General features: G+C 41.8%; 1 protein-coding gene and 1 long non-coding RNA gene across 3 annotated transcripts in view; one reads left to right on the top strand and one right to left on the bottom strand.

The window, feature by feature from the left end:
• Positions 1-19,784, top strand: part of CAMSAP2 (calmodulin regulated spectrin associated protein family member 2) — an 82,251-nt gene that overhangs the window by 20,539 nt on the left and 41,928 nt on the right. The gene's annotated exons all lie outside the window — the stretch shown is intronic.
• On the bottom strand, positions 212-19,256 carry LOC309344038. Its single transcript, XR_014157568.1, has 5 exons — positions 19,125-19,256; positions 9,391-9,478; positions 8,419-8,465; positions 4,360-4,812; positions 212-1,170 (listed from the first exon to the last, which is right to left on the bottom strand). It is a non-coding gene; the product is annotated as an uncharacterized lncRNA (long non-coding RNA).

Raw genomic sequence — 19,784 nt, 5'->3', positions numbered from 1 at the left:
TAGAGTTCATTGCCAGAATTCTTTGTAACACATAACAGTTTTGTCGCCAATGTGCAGGAGTTGCTTGGCAAGATGAATCACTGTGGAAAGAGTTCCCCAAGGGTGTGAAGTCTCGGAAAAACACTGGCTTGAAGTAATAAAAGGAAATATTTATGACTAATAAAAAACAATTCACAGTTTAAAATGGAAGACTGGAATAAAACCACAATCACAAATTTATTTTTATTTTTATTACGAATGTACAGAACTGCAAGTATAAACATAAAAGCACACGCATGTGTTCAGTGGGTCATACATATACTAATACATAAAGCATAGTCAGCCATTCAGGCAGTAAAATGACCATTCACAAATTTCACTTCCAAGGGTTTAATCCAATTGAATTCTTCCAAAATGTGGATGGTCTGTGAGAAAGGGGAGCAAATTGCAGAAACTTGAGAATAGAAGGAACCATACAACTTAGAAAGCTTGTTTCCCACTACCTATTTATACTTTCCTAGTTTCAAGATACTTGGCAATATGAATGAAACGCTTTCCCTGTAAATCCTATAGTATTCCCTACTGCCACCCTCATTGCACAATTAAGGCAGCCTCTTTAAGATACATTTGAAATACTTTATGAAACCCTGTATTCCCATACCTACAGCACAACTTCTAACAGTATACACCTGTAAAACATGTTCTTATTAAGTGATCCACAAGTTAGTATAAACCTTTGGAACTTGTCTTTGGTTTTATGGAGAATTTGTAAATGTTCTTACTAAGTGATGCTTCTACTGTACTGCCATTCTCTTCTGTCTTTGTGTGAAAGCTGATGAATTGCTTCCAGGTTGTTGTCCTGTGGATTCATTGAAGTAGCTGTTGACTGAATTATCCCTGTACTTGACACATATGCCTACTAATTCTACTCTAAGCCCAGTGATCTGGGGTATTTTAATTAATTAAAATAATTATTTACTGAGTTTTATTAATAATTATTATTTTGTATCATACATCAAGAGGTTGAATGTATTCTGGAATGTCCATTCTTCTGCTGCATACATTATGGATAACCATGGTGCGCCTGCTTTGGTTTTGATGAACTTGACTGGCATTCTCCTGTGTCCGATGGGGTTTCTTGTAGGGTGGAGGAAAATCAGCGTGAGTTGTAGGCTTCCTTCTTTGGTGTGTCTGAAGCAAAACAAGGAATGCTGGATGCTTAGGTTATGGGAAGTGCCTGAAGCTTATTTCCCGACTAACCTCTTTCCCTCAAGTGAGAACAAGAGTAAAATAACAAGGCAGGAGTTCAAAGCGGACAGGAAAGGAGGTCTGGGGGTGGAGAAAACTTTGCATGAATGACATCCATTTCATATGTCATCTTGACACTAGGGTGTACTAGTGACCTTTTGGCTTTTTCTGTGCTAATCATGATGTTTGGACAACTGCATGTGGGAATTTTTGCCTCTTTGTTCAGATCCTTTAATTCAAGAACCTGTTGACAGCAGCAGGCTGCAAGCTGTTATCAGGCCTGTGTGTTCCACAAAATTAGGCACAGAACCTGAAATGCCAGAGTAAATCAAGCAAATTAAATGTTGTTTGCATGTATTCATTCACCGAGTACAATGCTGGTGCTTGGATGCAAGTTGTCAGAATACTTTTGTTGTTGTTGTTAAGATTGTTAGAGGAATAATTTCAGGAAAGGAGCAACAGTCTTGGTATGCCTTCCCCAACTTGGTGCCCTCTAGACGTTTTGGAGCACAACTCTTATCAGCCTTAACAGCATCAGTTATCAGGAATGATGAGTGTTGTCCAAAACATCTGGAAGGCACCAGGTTGGGGAAGCCAGAACCTCACAGTGGACTTAGGTGGCCAGTAAAGACAGGCAATACTAGATTCTTAAAGTGGACGGAAAAATTATTTTTCTTGAAAGAGCGGGATTTCCTTTCCCCCATTCCCAATATCGGAAGTGTTGCTGAAATGGTATGGGACTTCTAGTGTTTTGTTTTGTTTTGTTTTGTTTTAGCTTTGGTATCTATGCATCAGTAAAGCAGCGTGTGAGGTGGAGAAAGAGATCCACATTAAATGCTTAAGGGCTACTATATTTACCAACCAGGATGAAGCATTGCTTTTTTTAGTTGTACACTAAATTTTTTCTAATCTGGATTTTGCTAATCTATTCTGTGCACAGAAACTTGGCAGCTGCTCTCTGTGTCTCAAGCAAGGTTTATGTCATAATGGTTAAGTGCTCTTCTGAGGTTTTAAACAGCTTTGCCTTGGGAAGAGAGAGGTCAGAAACATGGGACTTACTCCCCACTGTCCTAGCTTGCTATCAATACTGCAAATTTAACTCGTGCAGATACCAGGGATTGAGCCGCTTTCACTATCCTTGTCCCCTGAAAATACCCGGGAGGAAATTCCATTAAGTTGGGCATAGCCACTGAGATGCCCTGTCTTGTGTTACTGCTCCCCTAGGACTTTCTACAAATGGAACAAAAAGCAGGCATCATTCCCTGCTGATTTAATGCACAGCTTACAGAGTTTCTCAACCTGTGGGTCCCCAGAAGTTGTTGGACTACAACTCCCATCATGCCTAGCCAGCATGACCAGTGGTCAGGGATGATGGGAGTTGTAGTCCAACAACATCTGGGGACCCACAGCTTGAGAACCACTGAAGGAGGCACTGCTTAAACACTTAGAGCTAATGTGGTGTTGCGGTTAGTGTTTGACTGGGACCTGGAGACCAATGTTCAAATTGCTGGTTGGCCATGAAGCTCACTGGGTTAGACTGTCAGGCAAGGACTGGCCGAGCAACCTTGAGGCAGTCACTACTTCCTAGCCTAGCCTACCTCACAGGGTTGTTGTCAGGATAAAATTGGGGGGGGGGGGGAGAGAACTATGTACGCTGCCTCAAGTTCCTTCAAGGAACGGTGTGATAATAATGTAATTAATAGTAAAGTACTTGGATCCTAGGTCATTAGGGCTTTACATGCTAACAGCAAAACCTTGATTCAATTCAACCAGTCTCTCTGCATGTGCTCTTTTTTCACTGGATGAAGAAAGAGTATTGTATTATCAGACAAATCTTGTTTACATTTTGTTTTGGGGATCAGCGCCTTTTTAAAAAAAAATTAAGCCTATCTGAGGTGTACAATAAAGCACTTCATAGTACCTATCTGGGAAATGGCTAGCAGTTAATGCTTTTATTAACTGGGATCAATTAATAAGTCAATGAATAAAAAAGCCTTCTTATATGGCTATTCTTTAGCTCTGTGTCTTTCACTCAACCTTGTTGTGTGTCTGCTTGCAATTATGGGTAGCAGGAGGTGGTGGCTGTAAAAATGGTTAATTATTATTCAGCACTAGGCAGCCTGTATTATTCTCTAATCAGAAAGAGTGCATCCTTGTGCTGGGGACTAGACCAAAACACAAATGCAGATCCTTTCCCTGAACCTTTTTCAATGCATTTTAATCAGCTCTATTTTTAAAGCAGATGTATATATATTTTTTGTGTCCCATCTATTACAATGTATATAAAACCTTAAATTTGTGAAACGTATTCTACCAGATTAAATTATTCATTCCTTCAGCCTATTCAGCAGTAGGATCCCTTTATCTCAAACTGAGTTTAGTACGATCATATTGAGGAAATGATCAGACAGTGTGCACTAATACACTGCTCATTCATAATAAGCCATTTACACATATTCAGTGTAGTAAGAAATTACCATTATTGATGAATGTGCAGTTTAAACTTTGGTAAAATACCATGCTATAATACTGTTGTGGCATTCGACTCTTAATTTGTCTTAAGGTAAGCATTCACATTTTCGATAGAGCTGGTGTGAACTGGTAGTGTATCCTGAAATACAGGATTGTTATTATTTTAATTGGGAGGAGGCATGCTGAGGTTAGACGCTCACTAGGTGGCCTTTGAGCAAATTGTTTATCTTTGCCAACATATTTTAGAGCAGGGTTTCCCAAACCTGGGTCTCCTGTTGGTTTTGGACTACAATTCCCATCATCCCTGACCACTAGTCAGGGATCATGGGAGTTGTAGTCCAAAACCAACAGGAGACCCAGGTTTGGGAAACACTCCTTTAAAGCAATCTTATGAAGGTACTGGGTGATATCCAGCAAAGTCATACAATTAGACCCATGAGATCACTGGACGAAAAAGTAAGTATAGGGGTGTGCTTTCATGTGGCATAGCCATATGCGAACTAAGGTTACACATGGAAAGCTGCTTACTGGGCTGGCTTCTTTCTAACCTTTTAAAAGGTTGACAATGGTGTTTCTGGGTGGTAGTTTCAGTTTCCACTGGTTAGTAAATGGCTAACTGCATGCCGCTGATTATAAAGAGATAATAATGTACATGCTTACATTAGAGATGTGACTGATCCAGATCCCCACACCTGCAGAAGTTGCCCATATTCATGGGAAAGAATAGAATATGTGTCCTTCTAAACAGCAAGGAAACGTACGAGTGAAAACCTGACCCTACACGTATAGTTCCATCACCAAGAGGTGATTCGGAACCCCACTTCTTTTCAGAGACAGAAATGTATGGAATGCATGAGTGTTGTTCATTGTGTATGCCACATATTTTCTCCTGGAAGAAGAGGAATGGCTCTAGAAAGAAGCAGTTGCACTGACTGTTGCACAGAGTGCATGCTGTACTCTCTAAGTGCGTTGGTACTCAACGCTCATTTTTCAGCATGATGGGTGTTGCATCTTTATGGATACTATCTTCCACATCAAGAGAGGAACACCTGCTGTCTGTTTTCTGGAAGGTGCCTTGCACATTCTTGAAGCTTCCTTTTTGTTTGGGCAAGCCTATCCACACACACACACACACACACACAGAGAGAGAGAGAGAGAGAGAGAGAGAGACATAGACAGAGAGATTTTAATTATCTTTTAAATGCTTTAATTACTTGTTGCTAACTGATTTTTATTGATAATCCTACTAGTTCTTGTAAAGTGCTTAGAGGTCTTATTACAACCAAGCAGTATATACAATTTATTAAATAAATAAGGAGGAATAGTCAGAGCCAGGCCTGGCATCACCATGCAGCATCCTAAAGAAGCTGGCAGGGTCCTCTGTCAGTGGCCCAGCCTTGACCTCTTGACCTCCTTTATGTCCCCTCTGTCCACCAGCGCTCAGTGCCAGGCAGGCGGGTGCTGCCATTTGCAAAACCTGGTGAGTACTGCCACTGTGCAACCCTGCAGGGAAGAACCCTCCGATATAGCTGTAGACTCAGTACAGTGGTACCTTGGTTTACAACCATAATCCGTTCCAGAGGCCCGTTCATAAACAAAAACAGGTTGTAACCCAAGGTGCGCTTTCGCCAATGGGGCCTCCAAAAACATTTTGTTCATAATCCCAAAAAAAATGGATTGTAATCCAAAAAATGTTTGTAAACCGGGACATGCACTTCCAGGTTTGACGTGTTTGTAACCCAAAATGTATGCAAACCAGACTGTTCGCAAACCAAGGTACCACTGTACTGGGAGCTGACTCAAACCTGAGGTTAGACACTGTCTGTCTAATTCAGTACAGTCAAACCTCTACTTACCACTGCCTCTTCTTATGGTCATTCCAAGTCGCAACTGCAGCAAACCTGGAAGTAACCAGCAGATTGGCCACCGTTTGCGCATGCGCAGAAGTGGCAATCGCCGTTCGCACATGTGCAGAAGTGGGCAATCGCTGTTTGCACATGCGCAGAAGCGGGAATCGCTGCCTGCCTCTGCGCACAATAGCGCCTCTCCCAGCGACCCGTTTCGACCTCCGGACGGACCTCCGGAACTGATTATGGTCGCAAATAGAGGTTCTACTGTACTGTCTATTCTGATTAGGCGTGACTTTCCAGGTTCTCAGGCACAAAGGGCTCTTGCTACTCCAGGTCAACAGGAGATGCATGGGGGTGACCTTGGGATCTTATGCACACAAAATGTGTGCTGTGTCACAGACCTATGGCCCTATCCCTGTTTCCGAACTATTTCTGAGATTATAAACAAATTTGATACCTCTTTTGGATATTAATGTTGGCGTTATTCTTACTACTTCAGATTTTCACACGTTCCCTAAAAAGTGTGGCTCAGTTCAGACATAGCATAAAACTGTTGCTTTGACGTTGCAAGAATGAGCATGGGGCTCATGTTCTCGCTATGTCACCTTGCACATTCACTTTTGCAGCAAACCATAGTTTGCTGTTGCATTGGAACCGAGAAAGCTATAATTTGCTGCACAAGAGGAATTGCAAGATAGACTATGGGGAGAAAGGAGTGCAGGGAATTAGAGGCTTATTTGTGTAACACTAAAATCATGGTGGTATTACAGTTAATGAGAGAAGCAGAATCTTGTTGCTGCTTTAGGACTGTGAAGACCGTATTCCTTCTGAGACTTGTAAACAGTTACTACAAGAGTGGTGTGTGTGGTTTTTAAAGGAATAAGGCAGCCATATGTAGCAATTCCAACTGGAAGGATTGACTTTTAGGAACCAATAAATTTGGTGGCTTCTGTGTGCACTGCCACAATAAATGTTGAAGTGGTACTCATGCTGCTCCGTAGGTATTCAGCACTTTTCCCCCTGCACTAGCTAAAAGGCCCAAATGTCATATGCTTTTCCCTGTTATCTTGTTAGTGAGGCCTAAGGCGAGGCAAAAATCTGCTAAATCTGTTTTGAGTAATCCAGGTTAAGAGTATGCATTAGGAAGAATTATTACGCTATACTGGATGCTACCTACAGATTGCCTCTCATTTCTCGGAGGGGCAATTAGCTTTGTTGTTAATGTGAGAATGGTTGGAAGAAGGGGGAAGCTTTATTATAATGTAATTAGCACTGAGAACTATCCTTTGTCTAGAGATTACAAAATTGATGTGGCATTTTTAGCAGAATATAGGCATAAAATGGCAAACCTGTGTGAGAGCAGTATTACTCTGTCTTCCAGTATTCCTTTTTCTAGGACAATTTGCTGAGCTTATTAAATTGATTTGATTCTATTTATCTGCTGCTATGCTTTGCACAGCATTATATGGCCATATATCTTGCCTTGTGTAAATATACCATATTTTTCGCTCTATAACACGCACCCGACCATAACACGCACATAGTTTTTAGAGGAGGAAAACAAGAAAAAAAATATTCTAAACAAAACAGTGGCTGTACGATTTTTGTGGTTCATGCTGTGGCCACAGACATGTGATCTGACGGTGAGTTTGGGGTAGCCCAATGCAAAAATCCTGAGGATCCATGTGGATCCATGCTTTGTAACTATGTTTTTGCACCACTGCAGCCCCAGGCAACAGTGGGTGTGTGATATTTTTGGTGCAAGCTGTAGCCATGGACATGCTATGTGATCTAATGGTGAATTTGGGGTGACCCAGTGCAAAAATCCTGAGGATCCATGTGGATCCGTGCTTTGTAACCCCGTTTTAAGTGGGGAGGGAAGGAAAAGCACTCAAGGGACAAGGAGCACGCGTGGAGTGTGTGGAGAAGGATGCTGCTAATAATGCAGAAGAGGGGTATAAGAGGAGAAGGCTACTCTCCTCTCTCGCTTTGCTCCTTTAAAGCAAGCAGGCTTTCTGTCCCTCTCTCCTCCCCACTCAGCGGCTCTTCTCCTGCTTTGCTGTTTCAAAGCGAGCCACGGAGGAGGGAAGGAAGGGGAATCATGGATCCTCTGCTCACGACTGCAGCAGATCCTCCCGCCATCTGTAGGCATTCGTTCCATAACACGCACAGACATTTCCCCTTACTTTCTAGGAGGAAAAAAGTGAGTGTTATGGAACAAAAAATACGGTATGTACTTGCCCATATCCACTTTTGGGGGTGTTAATTTATTATATCTATTTAATAAATTTATATACCACTTTTCTTTGAGGTTGGGGTTTTTTTTTTTAAAGGAAGGACCATATAAAACAGATGTGCCTGCATATGACTATACTCCCTTAATGTTGGTGTTCGATCAAATTGTATGTTACATAGCTGTAGCTGGATCTTGACAAGGTATGGTCAGGGATCAGTATGGAGAGATGAGTGAGATGATAGGTACAGTCCTTTCTCAGAGAAGGAGGAATGGAGCTTTCCTTCACCAGGGCAGAGTTGGGTTTGAAAGGGCCATGTGTGTACCACAGTTCTGTTTGAGAGCTGAAAAAGCACAGAATGTCGTAATGGGTTTAACTCTCTTAAAAATTTCTGTCTCTTGCTGCTGTGAAAATATGCTTGGGAATAAGTCGGCAGGCTCTACTGAAATGTCAGAAGTCACAAAGGTGGCAGAATAACATTTCCAGTAGTTGGGCTGCATTTCCTGTGCTCTGCAATTGTTCTCTTTTAAGACTGGCAAAATAAAAGAGCATGCCAGTTATTCAATTTGCATAATTACACAGGTTGATTAATTCAGAGTTTCTTTGGGATTGAATGCATATAGAATTGTAGCTACCTGTTTTTTCAAGTGAGCCATCAGCACAATCCTAGGCATAGCTTGTTCTGAAAAAATTTATTATTATTATTATTATTATTATTATTATTATTATTATTATTATTATTATTTAGACCAGAACTTTCCAAAGCGTGTATCGTGACACGTTAGTGTGTTGACTGCAGTGTGTGCTATGCAAATGCTACCCACGCTTCTTCCGGATCTGGAAAGGGGTTATTTGAACCTCCAGTTTGCTAGTAAAACTGAATTGCTGTGTCTTGAAATGCTGCATGCCTAAAAAGTGTGTCACCAACATAGAAAGCTCTGATTTAGACAATCACACTTTAAACACCTATGAAGCTGTGTTTCCCTTTTCTCTTGGCTTCTTCATTGGAATAAGGCAAGTTATATATAGAAAATAAGGCACACTTGCTGCAAAGCTACTGGCAGATATCTGCTCCGTCTATGTGGCTCTGATCAATAAAGCTATGCAAGCTGAACTGAGATGAGAACCTACCTCTTAATCAGTTACACTGGAATGAGCAATTCTGTGTTCTTACTGGTGCTACCTGCTTAATATTCCAGTATATTAGCAAGCTCTGTGTCTGATGTTTGGCTTTCTGAACACACACTGAATTGCGTCATGTTGCTTTATTCTAGATTACAAATCAAACTAGAACAGTAGGAAAGACTGCTCTAGTGAATAACTACAAGGGCATCAGTATCTCTGATTTCCAATATCCTGCAGCTACATTCCAACATCCTAAGCTTAAATAAATACCTAGGCTTGTGAAGGTTAAAAATCTGACCCTCTGTGTGTCAATCCTTTAGTTATACAGTATGAGTAAAATAGCGAAAAGGTCTCCCATCTCTCTGGGGCCTAATTAATGTACAGAACTCATTGAACTCTGTATATAAGTGAAACTCTGTTAGCTACAGTTCAGTGCTTACTGTAATTAATATATCGGAAAGTGGTTTGCTGAGGGCACCCACCCAAGAAATTTTGTCTTGGTTTTGTTCCCTCCACTCCCATCTCCCCAAACTAGGAAATACATCGGTCTTCAGTGTCACCACTTTAAAGCTGCAATTAAACAAAAGAAAATCACTTTAATATTAAATATGTTAGGAGATGGGGAATGTATCTGGACTGAGGCGTCAGATGGGTTTGGGATACTTTTAAAAGTCAGTAAGTTACAGAAAGCAAAGTCAAGCAGTTTGTTCTCCCAGGAGTCAACATTACCCAAATTTTTCAACGAGCTCCGCACCAGGACTGGCTGTAGAAATATGGGTGTGTTTGTCCCTGTGTGTTGCATGCAGCACTTGCATGTTAGATCCTTATTGGAGGCCCTGATCTGTTTCCCGCACTGACAGCTGAAGTATTGTAGGTGGGTCAGGGTCATCTTGGTGATAATCAGAAAAAGCAGGAGGTGGAAGACGTCTAATTTCCATAGCAAAAGGGGCAACCAGTGATGCTTTCCCCTTCAATATGTCCCTGTGCTCTGTTGCCTCAAGGGCTATAGCTCAGGCAGTGGAAGAACACCTCTGTTGCAAGCAAGTTTAGTCCTTGGCACATCTCTTTTAAATCAGAACCAGTGAAGGCGGTGAAGGTCCTGTGTGAGTGTCTGGAGGCGGTTGGAGGATGGATGGCGGCTAACAGATTGAGGTTGAATCCTGACAAGACAGAAGTACTGTTTTTGGGGGACAGGAGGCGGGCAGGTGTGGAGGATTCCCTGGTCCTGAATGGGGTAACTGTGCCCCTGAAGGACCAGGTGCGCAGCCTGGGAGTCATTTTGGACTCACAGCTGCCCATGGAGGCACAGGTCAAATCTGTGTCCAGGGCAGCTGTTTACCAGCTCCATCTGGTACGTAGGCTGAGACCCTATCTGCCTGCGGACTGTCTCGCTAGAGTGGTGCATGCTCTGGTTATCTCCCGCTTGGACTACTGCAATGCACTCTACATGGGGCTACCTTTGAAGGTGACTCGGAAACTACAACCAATCCAGAATGCAGCAGCTAGACTGGTGACTGGGGGCGGCCGCCGAGACCATATAACACCGGTCTTGAAAGACCTACATTGGCTCCCAGTACGTTTCCGAGCACAATTCAAAGTGTTGGTGCTGACCTTTAAAGCCCTAAACGGCCTCGGTCCAGTATACCTGAAGGAGCGTCTCCACCCCCATCATTCTGCCCGGACGCTGAGGTCCAGCGCCGAGGGCCTTCTGGCGGTTCCCTCATTGCGAGAAGCAAAGCTACAGGGAACCAGGCAGAGGGCCTTCTCGGTGGTGGCGCCCGCCCTGTGGAACGCCCTTCCAGCAGATGTCAAAGCGATAAACAACTACCTGACATTCAGAAGACATCTTAAGGCAGCCCTGTTCAGGGAAGTTTTTAATGTGTGATATTTTACTGTATTTTTGCTTTCTATGGAAGCCGCCCAGAGTGGCTGGGGAGCCCCAGCCAGATGGACCGGGTATAAATAATAAATTATTATTATTATTATTATTATCCAGGACCTTGTTCTTGGTGATGGGAAAGACTTCTGCTGAAAATGCTGGAGAGATTTTCGCAGTTGGCGGTCAACAATCCTGGGCTAGATGGACCAAGGGTCTGACTCTGTGTAAGGCTGTTTTGGGTGCCCATATGCTTACTTCCAGGTCAACTCATTCTCAGCATCAGAGCTGGGCTAGAAGAGAAATGGTGGGGTGGCAATGTTCACCTCCCCTTATCCATATTAATTAATTAAATGCACACACATTTTATATATGAATAGCACAGGCATGAGTTAAGAAACAAATACAGCTCTTGCAGATAAGTCCATTTTCATCCTAAGTTTTGTGAAATTCCCTCCCCCCCATGACTTGACAGAGCATTTTAAATGTTTAACATAATTACTACAAATAATAATAATAATAATAATAATAATTTAATTTCTGTAGTGAAGAGAATGAGCATGCCTCTCTAATCGAGGTTATACTTCTACTTCAAATAGTTCAGCACCCTAGAGAGACAAGGCAAGGTAAATAGAACAGAAACTCTTCCAGAGGACTGTAGCATGTTAATGAGAGTTAATTTTACTGCCCAAAGGAAGCTTTTCCTTCTCCAACTCAGGTGAAGAGTAGGTGAAGGAGCTCAGGAAAGTCGAGAGATCCCTGAGCTGTAGCTTACCGTAAATGCCTTGCCCTTGCCTCATAATGTTTAGTAGCATTCCCCGAATAAAGCTTCTCTAAAGCAGCATTAACTTCCGGATTCCCAATAAGCCCTTCGTTGTGGCTTTATATCTACCGTAATTATCATTTTAAACCACGAGATACTTCAATGTACTGATGTAACAGTGCCGTCTCATCTCCTCCCGCAGTGCTTGAGCTTTTTCCCAGTCACTGGGCCTTCCCTTTCTGTCTAGCTGTCATTGCTCTGCCAGCTTGTCACAGTCAGTCCCTTATCCACTAGATGAGGAAATGTGCAGGTCAGCTTTCTAGTAAATCTGTTAGTCAGCAGCTTATCACTCTGTAGGGTTTGTATTACTGTAATGACTAAAGGGGACACAAGTCTTTATGTGATAAGTATTCTCCCCCCGCCCCCCATCCATCTCCACTTCTCTCATGCCACTAATGTGTTTGGTTTTAAGTTGGAGCCTCGGAAATGCCCAGCTGAGACCTCCTAACCTGGATCTTTGTGCAAAGCAGAGTCTGACAGAATCCATCTCATCACTTCCCACTGTTGTGTGGCGCTGGGGCTGCGCTCTTTCAAAGCCAATTATAAACAATGAGTGCCCTTATGTGGTTGCTCTTTTGCTTCCTAGAAACTTCCTTAAGCCTGTGTTCTCTCTAAAATGTGCCATTACTGGATGCACTTTAGAATATTATAGAAATAAAGTACCTTGCAATAAATGAGTATTTCAAAAATGAATAAAAGAACCCAGTGTGAAATATATATATTCCAAAGAAGTCTAAATTTTGCAGTGTGTGCCTCACCTCCTGCCTTTAAAAATAGCATTTCCTGGATTTACAGATACACAAATGAACAGTCCTATTTACAAGCTCCTTTTGAACAGAAGCTTATAAGAGCAACTGAGATGAGATACATTTCACTATTAATGATTTTCAGAGATACCAGCAGTTTTCTAATTTTAGACTCCCAGCTGAAAAGCTAGCACTGTGTGAGTGCTGTGTGACATTTGTATGGCATTGTGGGATGAGTTTTACTGTATTAAGCTTGTTGATTTATATCTGAAATCCAGTCCTGCCAAGAGCTGTTTTATATGTAGCTGTCTCAATCCAGTGAGGCATATATAGACATAATAAGTAAGCATCAGCACACAACCCTTGCTAGATGATGAGCCCCATGCAGTCAGTGCAGATGCTTGTCCCTGCCTGATTTAGCTGATGCTTGTGCATAACCCTGGTTAGCAAATTGTTGACAAAGTCAATTCTCTTTGGTAGAGGAAGCAGGAAGTTGAACTGAGCCCTTCCTACAAACAGCTTTGGTGTAATCACTATTTCTTGTCAAAATGTGTGTTTGTGCTATGTGAAACATTTTCTCGTATAAACTTTTGATTTGTATTCCCCTCCCTCTGTGCAGTTCACCATGACACTCTTGAAGTCACTTGTTGTTGTTGTTGTTGTTGTTGTTGTTTGTTGTTGTTGTTTAAATCCTCAGCCCAATCCTGTGATATAGTTTAGGTTGCAAAACAGCGACATGCTCAAGGCAACCCATTGAGTTCCATGTCAAAGCTGATACAGTGGTACCTTGGTTCCCAATGGCTTGGCAGCCGAACGTCTGTTCTGGCTGTCGGCATTGTTTCTGGGGCCAATCAGAAGCCGCGCCTTGGTTTGCGAACGTTTTGGAACGGACTTCCAGAATGGATTGAGTTCGGGAACCAAGGTACCACTGTATTGGGTTTAAACCTAAGCTTTCCTGTCCTAGGTCTGTTACTGCACACTAGCTAAAGTTACAACATTGAGAGCATCTGGTTGGCCACCGCCTGTGTTCTGATCCAGCAGTGCCCTGCTTATGGATCAGCAAAACTATGTATTGTAGAGGTCAACCAAAAACCCGTAATACCTTCCCTTTCAGTATGTTGCCTTCTCCACTGTGCGTGCGTGCACTCTTTCTCTTTCTCTCTTTTCCTTCAATCCAGCAGAAGTACTTCTCTATTGTGTGTTCATTTTTATGTGCTATGAATCTGGAATTCTATTACACACTGTCTGATTTCAAAACAAGAGCTCTTTTTAAAAACAACAACAGTGGTGCTTTTTAATACTGACACTAAATATCTCTCTCTCTTTAAAGAAAAGTTACCCCCTTTTAATAAAAGTGCTTTGATTATTTTAAGCTGAGTATTAGTCACAGAACAGCACTGTGTGGAAGTGATGAAAGTGCATACAGTAACAAAAACAAAGGTTCAGTATAGTCCCCCACCTGCTTCTCAAGAAACAGCAGTTGCCATAAGGGATGCTATTAAGAACCATTTAGTTTCCATGGTGATAGGCTTACAAGGTGAAAAGAGAGAACCTGCCAATTTTTGAAACAATTACATTAGTGATCCCTCTGGTATATGTTAGAGATGTATGTATTACAGCTCCCCCCCCCCCATATCTTTAGAATTCTGTGGATTACAGTCGCAAGAGTACAAATATTTCTGGCAGGGAGTCATTACAAAGTAGGCTGTCTCCTTTGCATCCTTGCATACACGAAAGCAAGGTTTCCCAAATTGTGGCCCGTGGGCAGCCAGTGGCCCACAATATTCATTCAGGTGGTTCCCAGCATGTTTGTAAAAATACAATTAAAAGCATCTAGGGTGGTGCTAAACTGGCATGGCAACAAGACCAACAGTATCTGCGAGTGGTTTTCTACCTCATGCAGTGGATTAACATGTACTAAAGTGGAGCAGAAGCCTATAGGGGATTGTGCGTGGCAGTTTCAATTCATGGATACTGATCCTTTGAGGGGTCACTTTTTGAGGATTCTCAGACAAGCAACAATCATGCATGTGCGACACTTGCTAATTTTCTTCTGCGTAATGTGAAACTCCTTCAGTAACTCTGTCATTCTCATCAAAGTATTGATGTAGATCAGTGTTTCCCAAGCTTGGGTCTCCAGCTGTTTTTGGGCTACCGTTCCCTATCACCCCTGACCACTGGTCCTGCTAGCTAGGGATGATGGAAGTTGTAGTCCAAAAACTGCTGGAGACCCAAAATTTGGGAAACCATGATGTAGATGGAGCCAGGCCACTGAAAAGCATTTCATCTTTAATTTAATACTGGATTGCCTCAAATGCTTCCCCGGCCACCTTATAACCACTTCCAGGTGCCTGACTAATATTGTGAGCAGAGAAAGCTTTGATTCAGTCTCACCTCTTCTCAAGGCCACTTAGTGATATCAATGCAAGCTATTCTCTCTTGGATTGGCCACCAAACCTGTAATGTGAGGACGGCTGAAACTGACCTACCATGCAGACTGATAGCTGGGATGTCTGAGAGAATGTATATGAAACATTTGAACATAATAAAGCAGTGGTTCTCAAACTTTTCCCACTGATGACTATTTGAAATTCCATTATTAACAGATCTAATTTATAACAGTAAATTTTACCTATTACTTTTTAAAAGTTTGCAATGATTTAAAAAAACTCTGCAACTTCAACTTCTAGATGCCATTATGGAGACCTGCTTAATTTCTTCAGGTTACTTAGCATGCTTAAGTGGCAGTGACATAACTCTAATGCTTTTTACAAAGTATAATCAGGTTGCTGCTTATAATTATATGCCGGCTAAGCAATCATCTGGAATGTGACATAATTCCCAAGAGTACATTTATCAGATCTACTCATCTCATACTAGACTCACTTACAAATTAAGCCAGTGTATAAAAGTTACTGAGATACAAGAGAAGGGAAAAAAAATGCTTCTTTCCAGTTTTCTGACACATCAGCATATGTGCCTGAAGCTTGATAGCGTATAAAATTGTATAAAATATTAAAGGTCTTTTTACACACACCCCATTATGCTTTTTTGTGCTCTGCAAAATTTTTGCAAGATCTCTCAGGAGTAACCTTGGCTGTTACTGTTTTAAGAGAATTCCATTCCGTTCCACTTCTTATTTGTATATCATCTTTCTATATTACTATACACAAGGAAGTGTACAGTAGCAAAATACACAACAAAGGACACATACCTTACAATAATCTGATCCAATACAAAAAGTCATAATAAAACATAACTTTAAAATGGAATGACTTATACCAAAAAGTAATATTCAATAATCTATTAGAATATAACAGAACACAATAAAATTAACTCTCAAAACATCAGCAAATGACAATTAAACAGAAATTCACAATTACAATAAATAATTACTAAACTATGATCAGTAAAAATAACTGCTAGTCACAATGCATAAAATACCACTATATAAGCAAAACTGTGTAAAAAGGTCAAATTGAGAAATAAAACACGCACAACTTATAACATCTGCTATGAGCCATGTTGTGCCTAGTTCAAAAAATTTCCCAGCAGTGATCTTTCTGGTAGATCCGTTTTTCTCAACTAAACATCCACATTCTGTGCCACCAATATATGTGTATATGTGTCTGACCACTCAATCACATGCATAGCTGGGGACAAATCTCTTTTTAAAACATGAAATGGGGCCCGTGCTGAGAACAGCCAGATCCTACCATGTCTCTTGCTTTGCCTTGCTGTGTGATCTCGTGCTTCAAGCAATTTTATCCCCAGCCTGGATCTGATACTGAAAGTGGGTTGGGAAGGAAATTGCTTGAAATATAATGAGGAAAAGTGGAAGGCACAGTTATCTCCTTAAACCTGGACGCTTGATTTCATCAGAGAAAGAGGAGAACAGCAAAGATGGGTGAATCAAATATTTGGCCCTTATGGTTATCTTCTAGCAGGATCAAATTTGCTGTAAAACTACCTAGAACTGAGAGGATAATATTTCAAAAGGAATTTTTATGAAAGAGACACAGTGGTTCTTTAATTCAAAAGGTGAAACCAGCAACACGTTGGGTAGTATCTGACTAAGTTATACTCAGAAATTGACCAACTCAGTCGATCTCAAAAGTTGATACTTGACTTGATACTATCGATGGTTATATAACCAAGAGGGCTAGGATTAGTGACTTGTTTATATAAGAAAGTTGGAGCTAAGGCAAACCATCTTGACTTGATTGTTAATAAATGTTCTGTTTAATCATTGATGTTGTTATATTGCTGCAATCTTATTACTTGGGGCAGGAAATTTCTCTGTACTAGATTTGCTATGTGGTCCATTGTCACACTAGTGACTGAGTGAGTGTGCATACGTAGGGGAGAGTGGACAAAGAAGTGGGCCTTTTTCTCCCATGCTAGCTGTGTGAGAAGCAAACAGAAGGTGACAATGAAAAAAAGTGTTTTGGAGAGTGTTAAAGGAAGGCCTGGGTGCACGGGGAAAGGCCAGAACCCCCTGGGCACCTTCTTCTTCCCCAGGTGACCTAGAGATCTGCATCACAAATGGCCAAATCGGATGCAGAAGGAGCAGCACAGTAATGAGAAAGGTGGTCAGAAGCGGCAGCTAGCTAGCTAGCCAGCCTGCAGATCCCTTGCTGCCATTGATGCCACTGCATCCCAGGCATTGAATGTGTTCGTAGCATGTAGGGTTAGGGAGCATGCCTAGGGATACCCGCTGAATTCTTAGGCTATGCCCAGCCTGCTCCCTGTGCTGACTTCAGGGACAGGAGGGAATGCCCAAGGTGGGCAAAAGAAGATAAAGCCACTCGCTTTCTGCCATTGCACGTTGGCCAACTCTTCAACCTGCCTGGCTGCTGCCCAGTATAAAGGTTTTTTGCCCAGGTCTTAGGGTGGGTTGGCTAGGTTTGGGGGTGGAGTGGAGGGTAGGTGTGGCTGGCAAGTGAAGCAAGCAGGGGTGCAGCAGCCCCTAGTGTAGATAAAAATGTTGAGTTAAACATGCATCGTTGTACTTAATGCACTGCTAGATTGGTCCAGCTATAGACTAATGAATGGCAATCTGGATGTTATTGGACTCCAGTGTCCATCAGCCCCAGACAACATGTCCAGTGGTCAGGGGTGCTTGCAGTGCACCAACATCAGGAGGGCTACAGTTTCCCCAGCCTGATCTAGGGAATCTCATTCTAAATTAAAAATAGGCATTTTCTATTTCCAGTAATTGTATGCTTCATGGAGAAGATTGCAAACAATATAAATAAAAAAAATAAGATTTCAAAACTTGGCACTGTGTATAAAATAATTCTATGGGACTTAAATAATAGTGTAATTACCCTTCTTGCTAAATGGAATTCCTGTGAATCTGTCAACATGCAAGTTCTGCAATTAATCTTTTGCAGGATTGGAATTTGACTCTTTGAGTTTTTTATTGTTGATTATAGAACACCACATTTTTCAGTGTGTGTTACTTCATGCTTATTGTTGTTTGGTGTTCCTGGTGGCAGTATGGGGAGGGGAAATATTTAATTGACTGATAGAAATAATTGCCAAATTGGTTACTTTATTAGGAAGGCTTTCTTTTTATGAAGCTTGAATGATTTGGTAACTTAGGATATCACCCACTTGGACTCAACTGACCATAATAAGCCCCTTTGTAGTACAAATATCCCCACTCACTAGTTCAGTCTTTAAAAATTGAGGGCGGCCCACATAATGCTGTAAAGTACGTTCTTCGTCTTTTGTGAACATGAAACGCAAGTGGCACTCACATAATGCCAGCTACAGCATTATCCAGACTACTTATGCTTTATCTTTATATTGACCTTCAAGAACAAATGTTCCCTAGAGGCAATCTTGTGCAAGAAAACAGATGCATAGGCATTTATCCACATAGCTCTTTCATTTGCACATATAGATAATTTAATGTTTACGCATGCAAGATTTTTCTGCATCTAACATTTATTATGATTCGTACATTACATTTATACCCCACTTTTCCTGCAGAGATCTCATGGTCACATGCATGGTTCTTCCCATCCCCATTTTATCCTCACAATAACCGTCTGAGTAGGGTTGCCCCCTTTGGTTTGGCAAAATACAGGAAAGGGCAGGGTAGGGGATTGCATACCTTGCAAGTGTCCCAGGCCAGGACACCCCCCTTTTTAAAGTCATTTTGGTTGTCATGATCTCACACGATTTTGCTGTGCAATTCCCCCTCGAAAGCATTTAGAAATATTATGTGTATTCTCTTTTCTTTTTCTTTCTTGGGTGTGCCAAGGTTTATTCTGGGGAGAAAGAAGTTAGTGAGGCAAGTAGCCACTTGGCGAGCTATTCAGTCAATTGGCCGAAAGAACCACACCTTAACTCTCCTGGATTTCTGATCAGATGGAAAAGCATAGCAAGTTGTTGCTGCCAGGTGGTGAGGAGAATGCTAGCAAAAAAACTAACCAAGTGGTTACATGCCTCATGCTAAGTTAACATACGACCAGTTGTTGGCACATTTATACTGTGCGGACCTCAGTTGTGCCTTGTACCTCCACTTCCTGTAAACAGCAGGGATGCAACCAGCCCAGAGGTCAAGTGAGTATCACACCAAGTGCCCTACCACACCACCCACTACTAGAGTGGAGGCTGGAAGAGACACAGTTTTCTGGCAAGAAAGAGGAGCAGCACCAGAATCCCCATCAGTGGAAGGTCTTACTGCATTACCCCTGCAGCTTGTTGCTATGCAATAAGCCATTTGGTTTTTTACTCCATAGTTCAGTGGTAGCTAACTTGTGACTCTTCAGATGTAATGGAATTCCAGCTCCCATCATCTCTGATCATGGGCTGTGCCACCTGGGGCTGATGCAAATTGGAACCGAACTATATTTGGAGTACTGCAGATTAGCCACGCCTGTCATGGTTCCCACCTGTTAGACAAAACTTGGAGTTATATAGGCTACATCTCCAGTCTCAACAACAGTTAAAGTGTTGTGTGGTTAGATCTTTTCTTCCTATGAGGCTAGGATCTCCTGTGACCATATACATCCATTATTTTATGTTGTGGTTGTAATAAGTTGTAATATGTACTGCACTTGATCTTAGCCAAAAGGACAAGAAGCTAAAGCTCCTCTGTTGGCTAGCAAGGCCGATCTTACACCTTAATAACTGTTGATATATACTATTGTTGTGCTTTGTATTTTGGATCTATGGACCGTAATAAAGCGGTGTGTGTAATATGTGCAGTCGTACCTTGTTTTTCTAACATCTTAGTTATTGAATGTTTTGGCTCCCGGACACTGCAAACCTGGAAGTGACTGTTCTGGTTTGTGAACTACTTTTGGAAGCTGAACGTCCGACGAGGCTTCCACAGCTTCCGATTGGCTGCAGGAGGTTCCTGCTGCCAATCAGAAGCCGCGCTTTGGTTTCCGAACATTTTGGAAGTCGAACGGA

The sequence above is a fragment of the Podarcis erhardii genome (genome assembly GCF_964252035.2).
Source record: "Podarcis erhardii genome assembly, chromosome: 6".
In the NCBI taxonomy this organism is placed as follows: domain Eukaryota; kingdom Metazoa; phylum Chordata; class Lepidosauria; order Squamata; family Lacertidae; genus Podarcis; species Podarcis erhardii.
The sequence above is the reverse complement of the archived record's forward strand: the minus strand, read 5'-3'. Positions and strand labels throughout refer to the sequence as shown.